The 20,269-nt window shown below is 47.4% G+C and overlaps 1 protein-coding gene and 1 pseudogene across 5 annotated transcripts in view; both read right to left on the bottom strand.

Moving 5' to 3' along the window:
- Positions 1-20,269, bottom strand: part of LOC119977436 (F-box-like/WD repeat-containing protein TBL1X) — a 418,532-nt gene that overhangs the window by 235,683 nt on the left and 162,580 nt on the right. The window lies entirely within an intron of this gene.
- On the bottom strand, positions 11,846-11,993 carry LOC119977910 (annotated as a pseudogene).

Raw genomic sequence — 20,269 nt, 5'->3', positions numbered from 1 at the left:
ACGCTAATAAACTTTTCCCACAGACAACTTTAATCCAGCCGAATGTCAAAATGCCAGTGCATAGGCATGAAAGAATAATTACCAACACTATGAAAAATGTTCTCAGTTTAAGAATTCTGGGCTACCCAATCAATTCGCCAAAATGATTCTGCACACATAACACAAGGCAAATGTCATCACTCTACCAGGATCTGAACCCACAACAGTCAGCAAGTGACCATTTTATTGCCCCCTACCCCCAGCAAAGCTGAAGCAAGATGGATAATTGTCGCCATTAATTTCTTTCCAAGTGAAATACTGTAATCTAACTTTCTTTTTCCATACGCACTATACATGAGCATTTCAAATGAAACAAAGCACTGAAGCTCAACCTCCACGTACTTTCCCAGTGATTGTGAATGAAGTGTCACATCTGATCAAGACCACTGGCTCTGTCGCATTTCAACAGGTTTCATCAAGAATCCCCATCAGTTACCAAAACAATGGTCACAGTAAGTAGATTCAAATACAATTGTCTATAAAACAATGAGTTCTCAAAATCAAAACAGCAAATGGTCGGAGTACTCATCAGGCTAGGCTGCATTTGTGAAGTTCATCAACCTGAAATATTAACCCTATTTCTCTCTCGGCAGATGTTGCCTGACCTGCTGAGTATTTCCAGTATTTTGTTTTCATTTCAGATTACTGCCATACACAGTGTTTTGTTTTTGCAAAGTCTGTGACAAACACTGGTCAAACTAGGTATGCGACTAAGATTAGTGCTTAATTTGCGATTTTCCAATACTGACCACTGACTAGTTTATTTTTTTCCATCGTTTTCCAGAACTCACGTACACTGCGGGGTTATTACGGACGAATGAAAGATCTTGGGCGGGATTCTCCGTCCCGCCGCACCCATTTTCTGGAGCAGCGCGTCCTCACCGGCAGCAGGATCCTCCGTCCTGGCAGCCGGCCAATGGGGTTTTCCCTATGGCCACTCCCATGCGTCGGGAAATCCGTGGGCGTGAGTGTGATGCCGGCAAAGCGGAGGATCTGGTTGACAGAGAATCCGGCCCTTTAGCTATGATGAGAGGCTAGATAAACTTGAGTTATAATCGCTGCCGGTGAGGTGAATGGGTAATCTAATGCGTAAGTTCGGCACAACATCGTGGGCCGAAGGGCCTGTTCTGTGCTGTATTTTTCTATGTTCTATGATCTAAAAGGAAGATAGACCAAAAGAAATTTGGAATGTCGGAACATGCAAAATGTCATCCTGTTTTGTGAGGAAGCAGGAAAGAGAAGGGGGGTAGGAATGGGAAAAGGGGGATGGGGAGACAACACCAAGAGTACAGGGGAGGTAGGGCAGAGGAAGTAAAAGGCGCCAAAGGAAGGAAAGGCCCATGGATGCAGCCACATCAAACAACAGGGTACATCTTGGTGGCCTCAAACACACCCCTGATATGTTCTAATACCATGGGGCAACATGGAGGTAGTTATACAGTACGGTTGTGGGTAACCAATTACTGGGAGCCCAATGTTTTTTTTAAAATTTCCAATGAAGGAGCAATTTAACGTGGCCAATCCACCTACCCTGCACAACTAAGGGTTGTGGGGGTGAGACTCACACAGACATGGGGAGAATGTGCAAACACCACACGGACAGTGACCTGGGGCCGGGATCGAACCCGGGTCCTCGGCGGAGTGAGCTGGGAGCCCAATGTTAATATGCCGCGTGTCTGTATATAATTTTCCTATGTATTCATACCCCTTTATTTTTTTCCCTTTATTTTTCCTTTTTTGTTCCTTGCAGTGTTGTTGCAAATCAATGCAAAAAGCAATAAAATCTATAGTTTTAATAATGTTGTAAAGAAAATCGGAACACTTGGTGCATATAATCCTCTTTGGAGTAGAGTGTTTGGTGTGGTTACATGCTTCCTTGCTCATTTTTGATGTACATGCAGTGAATGAGGTGGTGAAAGAATATGAGGCAGGTGGACGCATGCCGCTGTGTATTTTGGGGATTTTTAGTGCGTAGTATAAACTCATTAGCTTCTGGGGTGCCATGTCAGTTCTAGTTACTAAAGTGGAGCGCAATGTTATACTATCACCGAGCTACATCTCTGGTGACCCAGCAAAAGCGGAACAGCTGGAGAGAGAGTTGGTTCCTTTACACTGAATATTCATGCCAAATTGATAAATTCTTTTTAACATCTTCTGATTGCGTGCTTCTCCGACAGAGCTTGTCCGCCAAAAGCATATGTGAACAAACCATTTGCACGCAGCTTACAATTTCTGCCAATTAATTTTAATAAATAATAAACTATAAATTATAATAAATTATAGTTAGTGTGCGCACAAATTTGGGATATGCATTCTGAGGGACAAGCTTGGCTGGAGTTGCACAATCAAACAATGAGAAACTGGAAAATCTACGGCGTGATTTATCGGAGAAAAAAAGTGTCCCGTTTTGGGTATGTTTCACGCTTGAAGCACCGAGAACAACCCACTGTCAAACAGGACTCTTGGTTTTTTTTTTCTGGCCCCAGCGAGGAAGGCCCCAGTGAACCAGAACCAGCCCCTAGAATATAGGGCGGCACGGTGTCGTAGTGATTAGCACTCCTGATTCACGGCACCGAGGACCCAGGTTCGATCCCGGCCCGGGTTATTGACCGTATGGAGTTTGCACATTCTCCCCGTATCTGCGTGGGTCTCACCCCCACAATCCAAAGATATGCAGGGTAGGTGAATTGGTCATGCTAAATTGCCCCTTAATTGGATAAAAATAATTGGGTACTTTAAATTTAAAAATAAATAAATCCGAGAATATATCTGTGTAGAAACTTATGAAGGTATTCAATATAGGTCAACTGAACTGTGTTAAATGTAAACATTTAAATGCATATATAAAAACATCGCAGAGGCAGTCTATGCCATACCGTACATTATTCAGTATCTATGTGATGTAACTTTAGACTTCTCCTTAGGAAATTGTTGAAATGGTTCTGATAGAAGGTAACATTTCTTCAAAAATGGATGTGTTTGCTGCCAGCGCACCGCTCTAGTCTTTTACTCTGGATGGAGGTTAGAATCATGTTCCACAAAACACCCCGAAAAACTTGTAAAAAGGAGACCGACCCTGAAATTGTAAAAAGGAGATCGATCCTGATGGCGATAAGGCAAACCCATGAACCTCTCCCCGGCGAATCCCCCAGAACCCACTCAGCCTCCATCTGCCACCACCCCTCCACACCACCATCACCCAAGCGCACTCTTCCTTCCGTCTGCAACATTAATACCATTACTCCTTGACATCTCCTGGGGCCTTACCAACCTGACATATAGTCCAGAGCTTTGGGGGGAGTTTTCCTAGGCAAGGGGAGCGGGTTTTGTGTCCGCGCAGGGGATTAAATTCTCTGAAATTGATGTCGGCTCTGGGTCCCTGTTAAGTATCCTGCCGGCCCTGCAGATGTAATGTTGCTGGATTTCTGTGTATGCACGGACCAGTGCGCATACACGGACCAGTGTGCATACGCGGCTGGGTATCTGTGGGACCTCTTGCATTGGCAGGACACAGTGCAAAAAAGGTTCAGAACATACAACACAGGGACTTGCAAGACACAGAATGTAAATTTAGGTGGGAAGAGTTAACGCTGTAAATTGGGAAATTACATGCAGCTAAATCTATGCATTAAGAAGCGTAAAGATTAATTTGCTTCTACATTAATGCTGAATTTAACTCATGGATTCTGGCAGGGTTATTGATGAGACATCCGTGTGGGCTTTATTTTTGTAACAAAGTCCACAAAAATGCAGCCTACATAAAAAGAGACCAATTTGCAGCAGTGTTTGACACTGCAACACTGCAATAAATCGGAATATTTGATCAGCTATTTCCATAAATGCTGAAGTATTGAATTATCAAAAGGGACAGTTGGCAAAAGTCCAGCCCGAGGACCATTGTGCTCACAAAACACAAACTTAGTTACTGGCATCCTTAACTCGCTATTGCCAATTTGTGGTCACGGTTGAAAAAATGGCAGGAATACATTCTGAAACTGCAATAAAAATAGCACCATGAATATCAATTACGAGTAATTTCACCAGAGCATGGAGCTGCATTTCAATAAGGTATTTTTAAAAAACACCCATCTTCAAAATATTCAGAAAGTGCAGATTTAGTACTTGGTGTTTCATTAATGACCAAAAATGTGATATATTTCATATAATCAGTTTCGGTATGAGCAAATTGCATCATAGCTAGTCTTATTAGTATTTCAAGCTAATTAATAAAACTGATAACTGGAGAATACTAGGACAATGAAGATAACGATTCACAGGTGGCTGCGTTGCCACTTTCAAAGTGCGTTGTTTAATGTGATAGCTCTGTGCTTCACCGTGCAGGAAATGCTCCGTACTTATAAGTTAATAATCTGGTGTCAGCTCAGCAGTCTGTCTTCTTCACAAAATCTATAGCAAAATTTCCAAAAAGTCCCTTGACAATTTTCTACTGCAATTCATCTTAAACCTACATAATGAGTGGTATTGAAAAGTTTTTTTGTTGTTGACAATAAGCACGTATATAAATCTACTCATCTACAATCTGCACATGCAGGCAAGTTCAAACGTTAATTAACAGTAACAGTACATTACAGATGCTACACAGTAGCAGTATACAATAGACACTGCTACTAAATGGGAGAACACGTTTTATTACATTCAACCTGATAAAAAGACGTGCCTATAGTAGTATTTGCACTACTTTGTTACTATACAAAGCAGATGATTCCTGATGTTATGTAGAGTTACCAACTGTATTTCCTCCAAAATGACAGACTCAGAGGACCATAGGCTGCTCTCTCCTTTTTTTGAGAGGGCTGAAGGGTGGTGATTTTTTAAAAAATATTTAGAGTGCTCAATTCATTTTTTCCAATTAAGGGGCAATTTAGCGTGGCCAATCTGCCGAGCCTGCACATCTTTGGGTTGTGGGGCGAAACCCACGCAAACGGGGGAGAATGTGCAAACTCCGCATGGCCAGTGGCCCAGAGCCAGGATCGAACCTGGGACCTTGGCACCGTGAGGCAGCAGTGCCATCCACTGTGCCACTGTGCTGCCCTGACGGGTGGTGGTTTGACGTGAGGATCACCACACCTCAGGCTAGGGGCAAGGTTGAGATAACCTCAGCTGATATGGGAATTGAACTTGCACTGTTGGTGTCTCCTGCTTCACAAACCCATTGCCCAGTCAACTGACCTAATCGACCCCCATATGTTTCTTCTGTACACAAGGTGGCAAGCAAGTTGAAAAAATAATCACTAAAATGCTTCATCACACATCCTACTACAGCACTGCCTACTGGCCATCATAAAAGACCATGAATTACATACTGCATTTCTAATCTGTAAATTTACACGGGCGTTTTCAATTTTAAATGTTGAAATAAATGAGTGAGCAGAATAGTGATAACAGCAAATTAGAGAGGGAAAGCAAACATGCACAAGAATTTTAATGACAAATTAAATCTCCTAAGCCATGACCACAGTCAGTAAAGGCAAAGGATAAATTTTCCCAACGTAGCTGGGGTGGGGACAGGGATGGACCGCGTTTCCTGCTGCAGATGGCGACATGAAACCACGTCATATCTTCTCGCTCCAAGGCAGGGCATATGTTAGCAGGTCAGCTTCGGAGGAGGGCGGCGGCAAGGGAAATTGTTCAGGTGAGGGACAGGGCAGGGAAGTTGGTGGTGGCTCCGATCTGATGAACAAGGTCTTTGAGGAATTCTGTGAGAGATTGCACAGGTCAGAGACCAGGAGATGCAGGAATTTCTAGATGGACTGGAGTACCCGAGGTTAGGGGAGGGGGGTAGGGCTACATTAGGAGCGATAGTGGAGCAGGAGATAAAAGACGCAATTGCGAGGATGCAGTCGGGGAAGGTGGCAGAGCCGGATGGGTTTCCGGTGGAATATTATAAAAAATTAAAATATAAGCTGGTACTGCTGATGGTGGGGATGTTTGAGGAGGCGATAGGGAAGGGGGTGTTACCACAAACTTTGAGGCAGGCATCGATTTCCCTGTTGCTTAAAAAAGATAAAGATCCGACGGTGTGTTGGTCATATAGGCCAATATCACTTTTAAATCTGGACGCAAAAGGCTGGAGCAGTGCCTCCTGAAGGTGATAGGTGAAGATCAGACGGGGTTCGTGAGAGTGAGGCAGCTCTTTTCAAGCGTTAGACGGGTATTGAACGTAGTTATGGCACCAGCGGAAGGGAAGGAAACAGAGGTGGTTGTGGCATTGGACGCCGATAAAGCATTTGGCCGGGTAGAATGGGGGTACTTGATGGCAGTTCTGGAGCAGTTTGGGATTGGACCAAGATTTGTGGACTGGGTAAAGCAACTATACAAGGAGCCGAGGGCGAGTGTCCGCACAAATAACATCAGCTCGAGATACTTTTCATTCCACCGTGGGACTAGGCAGGGATGTCCCATGTCCGCCCTGCTGTTTGCACTCGCGATTGAACCGAGTGTGTCAATAGGGGGAATATTGGAACTGCTTTGGGTATTTGGGTCTTTCTCGGGGTACAAATTAAATCTAGACAAGAGTGAGTATTATGTGGTGTCTCGGCCGGTGGTGGGGGCAGGGGGGGGCTGCCATTCCGAAGAGCAGGGACTCACTTTAGATATCTGAGGGTGCAAGGTGCTCGAGATTGGGGGTGGGGGCTCCGATGGTACAACATTTCGAGTTTGGTGGGGAGAGTGAAAGCCGATCCGGCAAGGTTGGATGGTCTCCCTCTGTCACTGGCGGGTCGGGTACAGGTGGTTAAAATGAACGTGTTACCGAAATTTCTGTTTATTTTCCAATGCCTGCCGATTTTTCTGATGAAGGCATTTTTCAGAGAGATTGAAGGAATGATTACCTCGTTCATATGGGGAGGGAAGGTGGCCAGAGTGAGGAAGGTGCTGCTATTGAAGGGAAGGCAGGCAGGGGGTTTGGGTCTTCCGAATCTGATGTATTATTACTGGGCAGCGAATGTGGAGAAGGTGCGGAGCTCGGTCAGAGGGGTTGATTCCCAGTGGGTCAGAATGGAGGAGAGTTAGTGCAGGGGGTCGGGATTGAAGGCGCTAACAACAGCACCGTTCCCGATGACCCCGGGGAAATACTCAGGGATTCTGGTAATAATAACTTCATTGAGAATTTGCAGGCTGTTTCGCCAACGCTTCGGGTTGGGGGCAGGGTCAAGGGAAATGCCGATTCACGGGAAACCACAGATTTGTGCCAGGGAAGTGGGACAGAAATTTCCGGAAATGGGAGGAGAAGGGGGATTAAAACATGAAAAGATTTGTTTCTTGGGAGTCGGTTTGTAGGATGGGCTGGAGCAGGGGGAAATGTTTAGATACATGCAGGTTCAAGATTTTGCCGGGAAGGAGATACAGAGTTTCCCAGTGGAGCCGGCCTCCACATTGCTGGAGGAGATGCTGATGACAGGGGGACTGAAGAAGGGGGTAGTGTCGGCAGTTCACGGGGCTATTTTTGAAGAGGCGAAGGCTCCACTGGAAGAGATCAAAGCAAAGTGGGAGGAAGAGTTGTGAGAAGGTATGGAGATGGGGTTATGGTGTGAGGTGCTCCGGAGAGTGAATGCCTCCATCTCGTACGCGAGGTTGGGGCTGATACAGCTGAAGGTGGTGTATAGAGCACACCTCACAAGGGCGAGGATTAGCTGTCTCTTTGAGGGCGATTCTGGATTCCTTTTGGTCAACTGTTTATGTTAATATGCGGGTTAATGTTTGGAGTTTTGGTGGGATCGTTGTTGGTGATATGGGGATTGACATTATATTCATTACTGCTTATTGTTTATTGTTGGTGGGTGCAAATTTGGGAGAAAATGTGAAAAAGGAGAATAAAAATATTTTTATATATATATATATCTTCCCGCTCCAATGTAATTAACTATGCAGCCAGACGGGCAGCACGGTGGCACAGTGGTTAGCATTTCTGCCTACGGCGCTGAGGACCCGGGTTCGAATCCCGACCCTGGGTCACTGTCCGTGAGGAGTGTGCACATTCTCTCCGTGTCTGCGTGGGTTTCACCCTCACAACCCAAAAGATGTGCAGGATAGGTGGATTGGCCACGCTAAATTGCCCCTTAATTGGAAAAAATAATTAGGCACTCTAAATTTATAGAAAAAAGAAAGAAAAAAAAAACTATGCAGCCAGTGGTTCTGCTCCATCTTCTGTGGTGGGTCGGTACTGATGGCGCCATATTTAAAGGGCACAATGTCAGACCAAAACCAAAGAGGGGCTGGATTCTCCGACCCCTCGCCGGGTAGGAGAATCGCTGGGGGCCAGCGTGTATCCCACCCCCGCCGGCCGCCGATTTCCCCAGCACCGGATATTCGGCGGGGGCTGACAGAAGGAGGAGGCCAAGTAGGGAAAGCAATGCTGCATGGGCATAAGCGGCCGATGCTATCAGTGCCTGTGAAGTTCATAAGAGGTCGGCAACACCGTACTAGAAGAGGATGAATTATCTCATTCATCTGCCAGGGTAAGTCTCATCTACGGCAGCATAATCCACAAAGATTCCAATATTTCAAGTACAAGGATCATTGGCAACAGCATGTCCTGCTTCATAGCTCCACTTGAATGCATCTACACAGCGTGTTGAGACCACTGTGTCTCCTTCACCCTTCAGCAGACATGGGACACTGCATAGAATGCGGGTGGGGAGTGCATGAGGGATAGTTAGCATGGGGGAACCTGCAACCTCCGCAAATTACATGCATGAATGAGCCTTCCCTTTGCATGTGGATATGTTCAAGCCTGCTACACTGAGCTGATCCACAACATTTCTGCCCCATTTGCAATACTGATAACCTGCCATACAGAACTGACCTATCTTACGAGGGGAGGAATTATGATTTAACCAAATTCAATCCTGCAGCCAATGTAACATGCAACTCCTCCCAAACATGTTCTCTTCCTTGAGCTGGAGAAGCTCCATCACAGGTCATTGCATGTGCACAGCAGAAGGAGGCAGGTTCAGCCGAGCTCCCTGGTTGAGGAAGAGGCATCTGTGAGCTCGGAGTCCAATGACGAGCCTCTGGAATGGACATTCCAGAGAGTAAGCAAGAAGGTTTTTCCTGGGGTGAAAAAGTCAATTACTATGGGATATAGATTTAAGATGCGAGGGGCAACATTTAAAGGAGATGTGCGAGGCAAGTTCCCCCACCCTGATCTCCCCCACCCCAATACCCATAATTCGGCTGCAGGTAGCCTCACAACGAGTTATTCTAGATGGAGAAGCCTTGCGCAAGCATTCCCCCGTGCACGCTCATCTCGTTAATCTGACTGTCCCGAGCTTTTCCAATGCCACCTACTGGGGTTCACTTTCAGTTGTCCAGCTGAGGTGACCTGCATCTCCGCCCTCCCACTGATTAAACTCCCATGCAGCGCCTGCACCCACCCAACATGAGGCTCCACTCACTTGCGGTTTTGAAGGCGATAGACTAGCGTGTTTTCCTACTGGTATTAACAGAGAATTTGGCGTGAGTGGAATATTCCTTTTAAGCCTTCATTTGCTTCTATTAACTAGATGCAGACGGGTTCTACGCAGGCCACTAGCAGCATTCCCAATCCGCCATGGCAGGCACCCTCGGAGGGATACACTGTAAACTCACACCGGTGTGCCAAATTCCATCCCGCACCCTGCCCATCATTGATCCTGCCATGGGAGAATTCTACCCAAAGAGTTGTCCTCAGTTGAAGTAAGGTCAAAGAATGGCAGATAATTAGACAAGAAATGCTGATGCAATCCATCCCTTATTAAGATAATACCTTGTCCTTAAACATATTCATCTCATTTATTTTGTATTATTTATATTTTGTGCTGAGGTGAGAAAGTTTTGCTTCAATTGCACTGAGCCTTAATTAGACCCTGAATGTCTATGTCCAGATTTTGTTTAGCATACCTCTGGAAGGACATATTATCCTGAAGTTCACCAGAATTATAATAGAGCCTAAACATGTACATTATGAGGACAGGTTCATGCAATCGCCACAGTGCAGGAGGCGGCCGTTTGGCCTATCAAGTCTACACCGACCCTCTGAAAGAGCACCTTACCGAGCTCCACTCCCCTGACCTATCCCTATAACCCCACTTAACCTTTGTACACGAAGGGGCAATTTAGCATGGCCAATCAACCTAACCTGCACATCTTTTGACTGAGGGAGGAAATGGATCACCCGGAGGAAACCCACACAGACACATGGAGAACATGCAAACTCCACGCAAACTGTCATCCAAGGTTGGAACTGAACCGAAGTCCCTGGCACTGTGAGGCAGCAGTGCTAACCACTGTGTCACCATGCCATCCCAGGGTTGCATAAACATAGCTTGTATTCCCTTAAGTTTAGCCCTCCAAGACAATAAAAAGGATCCAATGGAGGAGGAACAGAGGAGCCATTTCCCCTTGCTGTGGAATCTAGAGCAAGAGGGTAAAATATTGAATTGATGAGTTAGGCCATGAATGAGGAAAATCAAGAAGCACGTTCCACATAAAGAGCAGTGGAAATCTCAAACTCTCTCCCCCATAGGGCTATGGATGCTCAATTAAAATCAATTAAAATTTCCAGGACAAAAATTGACAGATTTTTATCAGATAAAAGGTGTCAAGAGATATGTATTGAAGGTGGGTTATAAAATAGTTGAGGTACTGACCAAGCATGATTCAGCTGAATGGTGGAAAAGGTTTGTGAGTCTGAATTTCCTACTCCTGGCCTATCTTCCTTACACTGTTCTGGTGTGGTGGGTGCCATTGCTGTGTGCCAGGTTTACCTTGGCAGCACCTAATTATAATTGCAGGCAAAGGAATGTTTCAATGGAAAATTGACAAAAGCTTGATAACCAGACGTACAATTTTATAGACAGGAAGTGTGCACAGATGCAAGATTTTTTATATATTCCTAATTGATCTCCCATGGGAATATACACAGAACCAACACAAATACAGTCACTGTGGAGAGATTTAACATTTCAAGGCTGGTAACCTTTCTTACCAGTCTGATGAAGGGCCATCGGCCTGAGAGGTTAACTCTGTTCGCTCACCACAGATTCTGCCAGACCTGCTGAGAATTTCCAGCATTTTCTGTTTATATTTCAGATCTGCAGCAACTCTGATATACTTTACTCGTGAATTTTTAAAAAAAAATACATTACATGGCCATTCAAATTTGACATATGAAGTGCAAACCAAATAAATTTCCTCCGCTACTTCTTTAACGTGGTCACACAATAAGGGTACCACTGGCTAAGCTAGCAATTTTTTCCCCATCCCTACTTGCTATTGAAAAGGTGGTGGTGAGCTGCTTTCTTAAACCGCTGCAGTCCACATGGTGTAGGTACATCTATTGTGCTGTCAGGAAGCGAGTTCCAGGATTTTGACCCAGCGATAGTGAAGAATACTGTATGCTACTCTCAATATTTACAATGACAGTTAATAGTTACTGTACTCATGACATGTCAAACGTACACCCCGAAGGATTTTTCCCACAGTTTCCAGCCCCTGGATGTACTATGTCTAAAGGGCCGTCAGCAGTGGCCTTTCCCCATTGCGCCCCTGCAGCAGCTGTCCCAAGCATAGTTCTGGACCTTGGAATGTGCCAGTCTGCAACACTCGGTCATGGACAATTCTTTGCTCTGTAAGACCAGCAAGTTTCCAGCAGACCAAAGAGCGACTCTTATCGAGGTGATGGTCCTCCAGCCGAATGGATGTTTGTAGCATGCATGGCTGAGCAACGGCATATTTGGGAAAGATTATACAGCGCAAATGCTGCAGAAGACATGAATGATTGAATTCCATTTTTTTCATTTGCAATCAGGGGAGAGTGCGAATACAGTCCCCTACTACCACAAACTTTGCCCTAACATAACCCACATTTGGGGGCATTGCAGGTGTCAGCACACCCAAAGTGCTGCGGTTTAGCCTTTTCCTGGGGAACCTTTTGTTCCCCGCTAGATCAATTGTAGTCTTCAGCTGGTGCATGGGTAGAGGGCGGAAGATAATTGAATCATGGCACGGATTAGCCTCAATTTTAAAGTGGTACTTCCTCGACTTATTAGTGTCATAAGTAGGCTTACATTAACACTGCAATGAAGTTACTGTGAAAATCCTCTAGTCGTCACACTCTGGCGCCTGTTCGGGTACACTGAGGGAGAATTCAGAATGTTCAAATTACCTAACAAGCACGTATTTCGGGACTTGTGGGAGGAAACCGGAGCAGCCGGAGGAAACCCATGCAGACACGGGAGAACGTGCAGACTCCGCACAGACAGTGACCCAACTTGGGAATCAAACCTGGGACCCTGGCGCTGTGAAGCAACAGTGCTAACGACTGTGCCGCCTTTTATATAATCCATTAATTTTATGTGGCTATTTATAATTGAATGCCACTTTGGGAAGCAGAGAAATAGAGTTGGTTTGGGCATACAGGCTTCTACGCAGCACGAGCTGAGAAAATGTTGAGGGCAGGGGGGTGAGGTGCGAGGACAATGCTGAGGCTTAGTTGTCACAACTTCTGGCAAAGGGTGAGAGTACAAGTTTACACTTTCAGTGGAATTACAGCAGCCCTTCCACGGCCCCAACTAACTCAGTTAACTTCAGCACCGAAGGCTGACTGAACCGGAGACTGACCTCTATCAATATAGCCAGCAGGGAAGTTCTCTTGCCTTTTCTAATGTTCTCCTGCACCGCATAACCATACGTCGGGCATAATGCACAGGCAAGCTGCTGTCGGACCTCTGTCAATGCCCTTCTTAAAGGCGTCCATTAGGACACATGGAGCAAAGCATAATAGTATCCATTAAAATTTACTGAACCTTGCCTTTTGATCCCATTAGTTTCAAGCTTATGCTTTCAATGGCATGGAAATATTTGGAGGCTATAGGCACATTATTGAACACCAGGAGAGCCAGGAGATTTTAGATCAAGATTCAAGGAGTCTGAAAATTAGGGTCTCATTTAAAATCACAAGTTCAAGTTTTAATCCGACGAGCTGTCCTCAGCCTACCAAAGTCAAAGGTTCATTCTTAGCATGCTAGGTCAGTGGTGCTACCTTCTCTCCCATGGTCTGTTTGTTGTTTGGAGTAGGTGAAACCATTCTGTGGTTATACAGAGATTCTGGTCATAATGAGAAACCAAGTCAGAATTTGTACCAGCTGGAGTTTGAGGTCCATATGTTACTACTGCCGTGGTTTTACCCATGTTTACTGCGCATTCTGACATAAGGCAGGTGGGTGCTTCATCAGTCTCACCAATCACCAGCCTCCAACATACCACACCCCATATCTGAAGCATATGAACGGGTCAATCCTCAGATACCTCAGGATGCGCCTCCAACAGACCCAGTTGCGACTCTCAGCTAAATGTGTGCAGCATAAGAAAAATTGCTAAACAGCAACTGATATTAAGGTTGAAAGCAAAATACTGTGGATGCTGCTGGAGATTGGAAATAAAAACAGAAATTGCCAGATAATCTCAGCAGACCTGGTAGCATCTGTGGAGAGAGAAACAGAGCTAACATTTAAAGACCGCATGACCCTTATTACTCTCCCCACAGATGCTGCCAGATCTGCAGAGTTTGTCCAGCATTTTCTAATATTAAGAGTATTCGTTTCTGGGCATGCTAGTGTGCAGTGAATCACAGAAGTAAATATTCCGCTCTCTAATCTTCAGTCTAAAAGCACATTTGCACATTATACATGCACATTTGGGGCAGCACGGTGGCACAGTGGCTAGCACTGCTGTCTCACAGCGCTAGAGACCTGGGTTTAATTCCAGCCTTGGGTGACTGTGGAACTTGTACATTCTCCCAGTGTCTGCCTAGGTTTCCACCGGGTTCTCCCGTTTCCTCTCATAGTCTAAAGAAATGAAAAGAAAATGAAAATTGCTTATTGTCACAAGTAGCCTTCAAATTAAGTTACTGTGAAAAGCCCCTAGTCGCCACATTCCGGCGCCTGTTCGGAGGCTGGTACGGGAATTGAACCGTGCTGCTGGCCTGCCTTGGTCTGCTTTAAAAGCCAGCAATTTAGCCCAGTGTGCTAAACAGCCTCAGTGCAGGTTAGGTGGATTGGCCATGCTAAATTGCCCCTTAGTGTACAAAGCAGTAGATGGATTGGATTAGATTTGTTTATTTTCACTTGTACCTAGGTACAGTGAAAAGTATTTTTCTGCGTGCAGCTCAAACAGATCATTGAGTACTTGGAAAGAAAATACATAATAGGGCAACGCAAGGTACACAATGTAAATACTGTGATGAGCTATGTATGGCTGTTGTATATATTATTGTATTTCCTCATGGCTGTTGTATATATTATTGTATTTACTCACTGTTACTGTTGTTGTGTTGATGTTGTTGTTGGCTCCGCCCCTCTGAGAAGATATATAACCCATCGATCCGGGACAGCCTCATAGTGTGGGAGAAGCTACTGGTGGGCATATTCTAGCTGATTAAAACCACAGTTCTTGTTAACTACCATTTCGACTGGATTGATTGGTATCAATTTAATCAGCTAGAATTTTTTTAACATGGAAGCAGTTTTAAAACCAGAACGCCTCGATCTTGAGCCACAGGCGCCGGAGGCTACGGCAATATTTGAGCATTCGCTCAATTGCTTTCAGGCCTACCACAGCTCCTTCGCTGCCAAGGTCTCCCCGGAAATTAAACAGCGTCTCCTCAACGCCCGGGTAAGCCACAGGATTTTCCAGCTCATCAGAGACACGGCCTCATTCACGGAGGCAGTGGAGTTGCTCAATCCACAGTTCGTGAGGCCGGTGAATGAGGTACTCGCTCGACACCTCCTGAAAACGCGGCGTCAGCGCCAGGATGAGTCACTGGCTGAATATCTGCGTGCGTGGAGAGTACTCGTCCGCAGTTGTAACTGCAGGACTGTCACAGCGGTCGAGCATGCGGAGCGGATGGTCTGGGACACCTATGTGGAAGGTGACCGGTCCTGCTACATCCGGCAGCGGCTTCTAGAAAAGGGGGCCCTCGACCTCGAGGAGACTGTGAAGCAGGCTACCTCGCTGGAAGTGACTTTCCAGAGCCTGGATGCCTTCCCATCCGACCACACGGCATCCTCGGGGACGTCAGAGGCACAGCCATCACCCGACCCAGGCGTGCCTCATTCCTGCGCCGCGCGGCAGCTGTCCAGCTCCGGAGGACCATGTTGTTACTTCTGCGGTCAGGGCCAGCACCCCAGGCAGCATTGCCCGGCTCGCAACTCCACGTGTAACGAGTGTGGCAAGAAGGGACACGAAGCTGAAGTATGCCTAGCTGAGCCTAAAAATCAAAATCAAAAACCAAAAGCCTGTCAAGCCCAGTCTGCGACTCACAGACCCTGCAGCGTGGCACCGTGCCTGCCCAGAGCTCCGTCTGCAGACGCATCACTCGCCATGTGCAATCCATGGGGGCAGCCATCTTGTCTGACGTCATTGACGTCGAACGCTGTGTGCAATCCACGGGGACAACCATTTTGCCCAACCTCATCGACGCCGCCATTTTGCGACCAGAACGACACTCATCGCCATCAACTCAGCTCCATTCAACTTGACCAGTCCCGGCCTTGCCATCTTCAATGCTCGATGATGGCCATCAGCTTCAACGGGCAGGAGACGTCCTGCCTCTTGGACTCTGGGACACAGATAGCTTCGTCCAACCGGACATGGTAAGGCGCTGTTCCCTCCGGGTCCTCCCCGTCTCACAAGTCATATCCCTAGCTTCCGGATCTCACACCGTGCAGATCCGGGGATACTGCACCGCCAACTCACAGTCTGGCAATACAGGGCGTCGAATACGCCAATTTCAAACTGTACGTCCTCCCCCATCTCTGCGCCCCTCTCCTACTGTGTTTAGACTTTCAGTGCAACCTCCGTAGTCTAACCCTGAAGTTTGGGGGACCCCTGCCCCCTCTCACCGTCTGGAGCCTCGCAACCCTGAAGGTCGCCCCTCCCTTGCTCTTCGCGACCTCACCCCAGACTGTAAGCCCGTCGCCACTCGGGCCAGACGGTACAGTGCTCATGACAAGACCTTCATCAGGTCAGAGGTCCAGCGACTCCTGAGGGAACGGATCATTGAGGCCAGTAACAGCCTTTGGAGAGCACAAGTGGTCGTCGTCAGGACCGGGGAGAAGAACCGGATGGTAGTCGACTACAGTCAGACGATCAACCGGTACATGCTGCTTGATGCGTACCCCCTCCCGCGCATATCTGACATGGTCAATCAGATTGCGCAGTATCGAGTCTTCTCTACAGTAGACTTGAAGTCCGCACACCACCAGCTCCCTATCCGGCGGGAGGACCGCCAATACACTGCTTTTGAGGCAGATTTGAGGCCATCTCTTCCATTTCCTCAGGGTCCCCTTCGGCGTCACCAACGGGGTTTCGGTCTTCCAACGAATGATGGACCAAATGGTCGACCATTACGGGCTGCGGGCCACGTTCCTGTACTTGGATAATGTTACCATCTGCGGCCATGACCTGCAGGACCACGATGCCAACCTTCAAAAATTCCTCCGCACCGCCCGACTCCTTAATTTGACATATAACAAGGAGAAATAAGTTTTCCGCACAACCCGGCAAGCCATCTTCGGCTATGTCGTGGAAAACGGGAGTCCTAGGGCCTGACCCGAATGCATTCGCCCCATCCTGCAACTCTCCCTCCCCCACTGGCCCAAGGCCCTGAAAAGGTGCTTGTGGTTCTTCTCCTACTATGCCCAGTGGGTCCCCAACTACGCGGACAAAGCCCGCCCACTCATTAAGTCCACCACATTTCCCCTGACGGCGAGGCCCGCCTGGCCTGCAACCGCTTCAGATCCGAAATTGCCACGGCCGCGATGAATGCCGTGGACGAATCCATCCCATTCCAGGTGGAAAGCGATGCCTCTGACTTTGTCCTGGCAGCCACTCTTAACCAGGCAGGGAGGCCTGTCGCCATTTTTTCCCATACTCTCCATGCTTCCGGAATTCGACACTCCTCTGTTGAAAAGGAGGCGCAAACCATTGTGGAAGCTGTGCGGCACTGGAGGCATTACCTGGCCGGCAGGAGATTCACTCTCCTCACAGACCAACAGTCGGTTGCCTTTATGTTCAACAACACACAGCAGGGCAAAATTAAGAACGACAAGATTTTGCGGTGCAGGATCGAGCTCTCCAGCTATAACTACGTTTCGTCCTGGGAAGCTCAATGAGCCCCCAGATGCCCTGTCCCGTAGCAACAGCGCCATCATGCAGACTGACCAGTTACGGGCTATCCACAACGACCTCTGTCACTCTGGGGTCACCCGGCTTCTCCACTTTGTCAAGGCCCGCAACCTGCCCTACTCCACTGAGGAGGTCAAGGCCATGACCAGGGACTGCCAAGTCTGTGCGGAGTGCAAGCTGCACTTCTATCGGCCAGACAAGGGTGTCTCTGCTGCCACATGCCCAACATGATACCGTCCTTATTAGTAAGCTGAGAGTGCAAATCCGGCCTGCCACAATTCCAGTGATGTATCACTGGAATTTCCACACTGTGATTTACAAGTTAACACATGGAAATCTAAACATAAAAGCCATGTAAACCCATCACGGATTAACCTAATGAACATAAATTCAGACACCTAATGATCAAAATTGACTAAACCAATGATATTGTTATTCAAATTGAATTTGTGCAAAACGCTATTTCACTTGGAAAACGAAAACAAAAATTGCTGGAACACTGACCAAGTGAGGCAGCATCTATGGAGAGGGAAGCAAAGTTAATGGGCGCGATTCTCTGGAAATCCGGCGTGCCGTGAAGGCTGGCGTGAAACTGGCCGTGTTTCACGCCAGCCTCGGAGCTCCGTCCCGGGACCCGATTCTCCCCCCCGGGCGGGGATAGTATCGGGGCCCGGGGAATCACAGCGACGCGGAGTTAGCAAACGTCGCTAACTCCGCCCGCCAAGAGTCACGGCGGCTGACGCGCACGATGACGTCATCCGCACATGCGCGAGATGGACGGCTCCAACCCGCGCATGCGCGGATGATGTCATCATGCAGACGCGTCAAACCCGCGCATGTGTGGGCCATCATGCCCCTCAGCCGCCCCGCGGACTGATCCTGCGGGGCGGCGGAAGGACAAATAGTGCGCGGGTATCGGACCCGCTGCCCGCGATCAGTGCCCACCGATCGCAGGCCCATGCCACCCTTGGCACGGCCGTGGTGCAGCCATGCCAATCAGTGCCATGGTTGTCCGGGACGGGCACTTTGCGGCCGTTTTCACGAACGCTGAAAGCAGGTGTGATCGCGGCCGTGAAAACGGCCGTAAACTCCGCGGTATTCGGCCCATCGGCCTGCGGAGAATCGCTGTTCGCCATAAAAAAACGGCGAGCAGCGATTCGTGTCAGGGGGCGGCTGGAGGGGGGGGGGGGAGAATAGCGGGAGGCCGTGAAAATTGTCGGGAAGGCCCTCCCGTTATTCTCCGACCCGTCGTGGGCAGCGGAGAATCACGCCCAATGTTAATGATGCCTGACTTGAGTAAATCATAGGATAGAATCTCTACAGTGCCACAGAAGGCCATTCAGACCATGAAGTCTGCACCTACAATCCGAAAGAGCACCCTACCTAGGCCAACTCTCCCACTCCCACCCCTGTAACCCCACCTAACATTTGTATACTAAGGGGCAATTTAGCATGGCCTTTACACGTAACCTGCACATTTTTGGACTGTAGGAGGAAAGCAAAGCACGCGAAGGAAACCCACCCAGTCACAGGGAGAACGTACAGTCACCCAAGGTCGGAATCGGACCCAGGTCCCTGGCTAAATGTGGCAACGGTGCTAACCACCGTGCCAACCTTTCCAGCATTTTCTGTTTTTAGTTAAGTTGTCCAGCATCCGTGATATTTGTTTTTGTATTAAATACTGTTTGATTTATACTGCTTAATTCCAAAGAGTGGATAAATAATTTTGTGCCATCAAATCATTTTTTTTTAAATTAACGTTTTATTTTACTGCTCATATGTTCCACTGGTGGAATTGTGATGCACCTTCAGCTTGACCAGATTCTTTCCCCTGATATTGTCCAATGTTCTTGGGACATTTTCATAATTGCGGTGGGGTCTCCACTCTCAACAATGCGCTCCATTGTTGGCAGGTGGTGTAGTGGCAAGCAATCTCAAAAGCGTTTTCAAAGGAAATACAAAAACACTCAGGACTATTGATCATTCTGAAATCAATTGCATGGACCTTTGGGCCACAGCTTTAAACGGCATTTTGCTGTCTACAGCAAACCCAAGTGGCAAGGACAACTAACATTCTTAGGATTGCTACGGTACAGATGATAAGAAAATGTGCCGAATGATGCATTTCCATCATTTGAATGACATTTCAGGATGCCCACAACGTACAGGATGCCCAGCAAAAGATAGGAGCGGCCTAGATTTTGGAAAGATTCGCAGCAGAGTGGTCCCAATCTATGTTTTGCCTCTACTAACCCCAGTCCTTTTCAAAATAAAAACACAATGTAGGGCAGGATATCCAGACCAGTGTTTAAATGAAAATGCTGAAGAAACAAAAGCTAATCTGCACATCATCATCACAGAGGCACAGTGGTTAGCACTAATGCCTCACGGCGCCAGGGAGCCGGATTCAATTCTTGCCTTGGTTGACTGTCTGCATGGAGTTTACACATTCTCGCCGTGTCTGCGTGGGTTTCCTCCGGGTCCTCTGGATTCCTCCCACAGCCCAAAGATGAGCGGGTTACATGGATTGGCCTTGCTAAATTGCCTCTTAGTGTCCAAATTTCTAGGTGTGGTTACGGAGCTGGGGTGGTAGAGTTGGCCTAGGTGGGTTGCTCTTTCAGAGGGCCGTGCAGGCACAATGGCAGCCTTCTACACTGTAGGGATTCTAATTCTATGGAATTCTATCATGAGTTCTGTGCCCAGGGCAGCACGGTGGCCTAGTGGTTAGCACAGCTGCCTCACGGCACTGAGGTCTCAGGTTCGATCCCGGCTCTGGGTCACTGTCCGTGTGGAGTTTGCACATTCTCCCCGTATCTGCATGGGTTTCACCTCCACGACCCAAAGATGTGCAGAGTAGGTGGATTGGCCACGCTAAATTGCCCCTTAATTGGAAAAAATAATTGGGTAATCTAAAAAAAATTTTTTTTAATGAGTTCTGTGCCCAAAGCTGGGTCCTTGGTGATTATTTGCTAATACACGCACCATGATTTAAAAAAAACCATGGGTGAGGAGGCTGGTGCTGAGAATATTTTGTTTATTAAAT

This window comes from Scyliorhinus canicula, chromosome 14 (assembly GCF_902713615.1).
Source record: "Scyliorhinus canicula chromosome 14, sScyCan1.1, whole genome shotgun sequence".
Classification (NCBI taxonomy): domain Eukaryota; kingdom Metazoa; phylum Chordata; class Chondrichthyes; order Carcharhiniformes; family Scyliorhinidae; genus Scyliorhinus; species Scyliorhinus canicula.
Note: the sequence above shows the minus strand (reverse complement) of the source record. Positions and strands in the feature narration are given on the sequence as shown.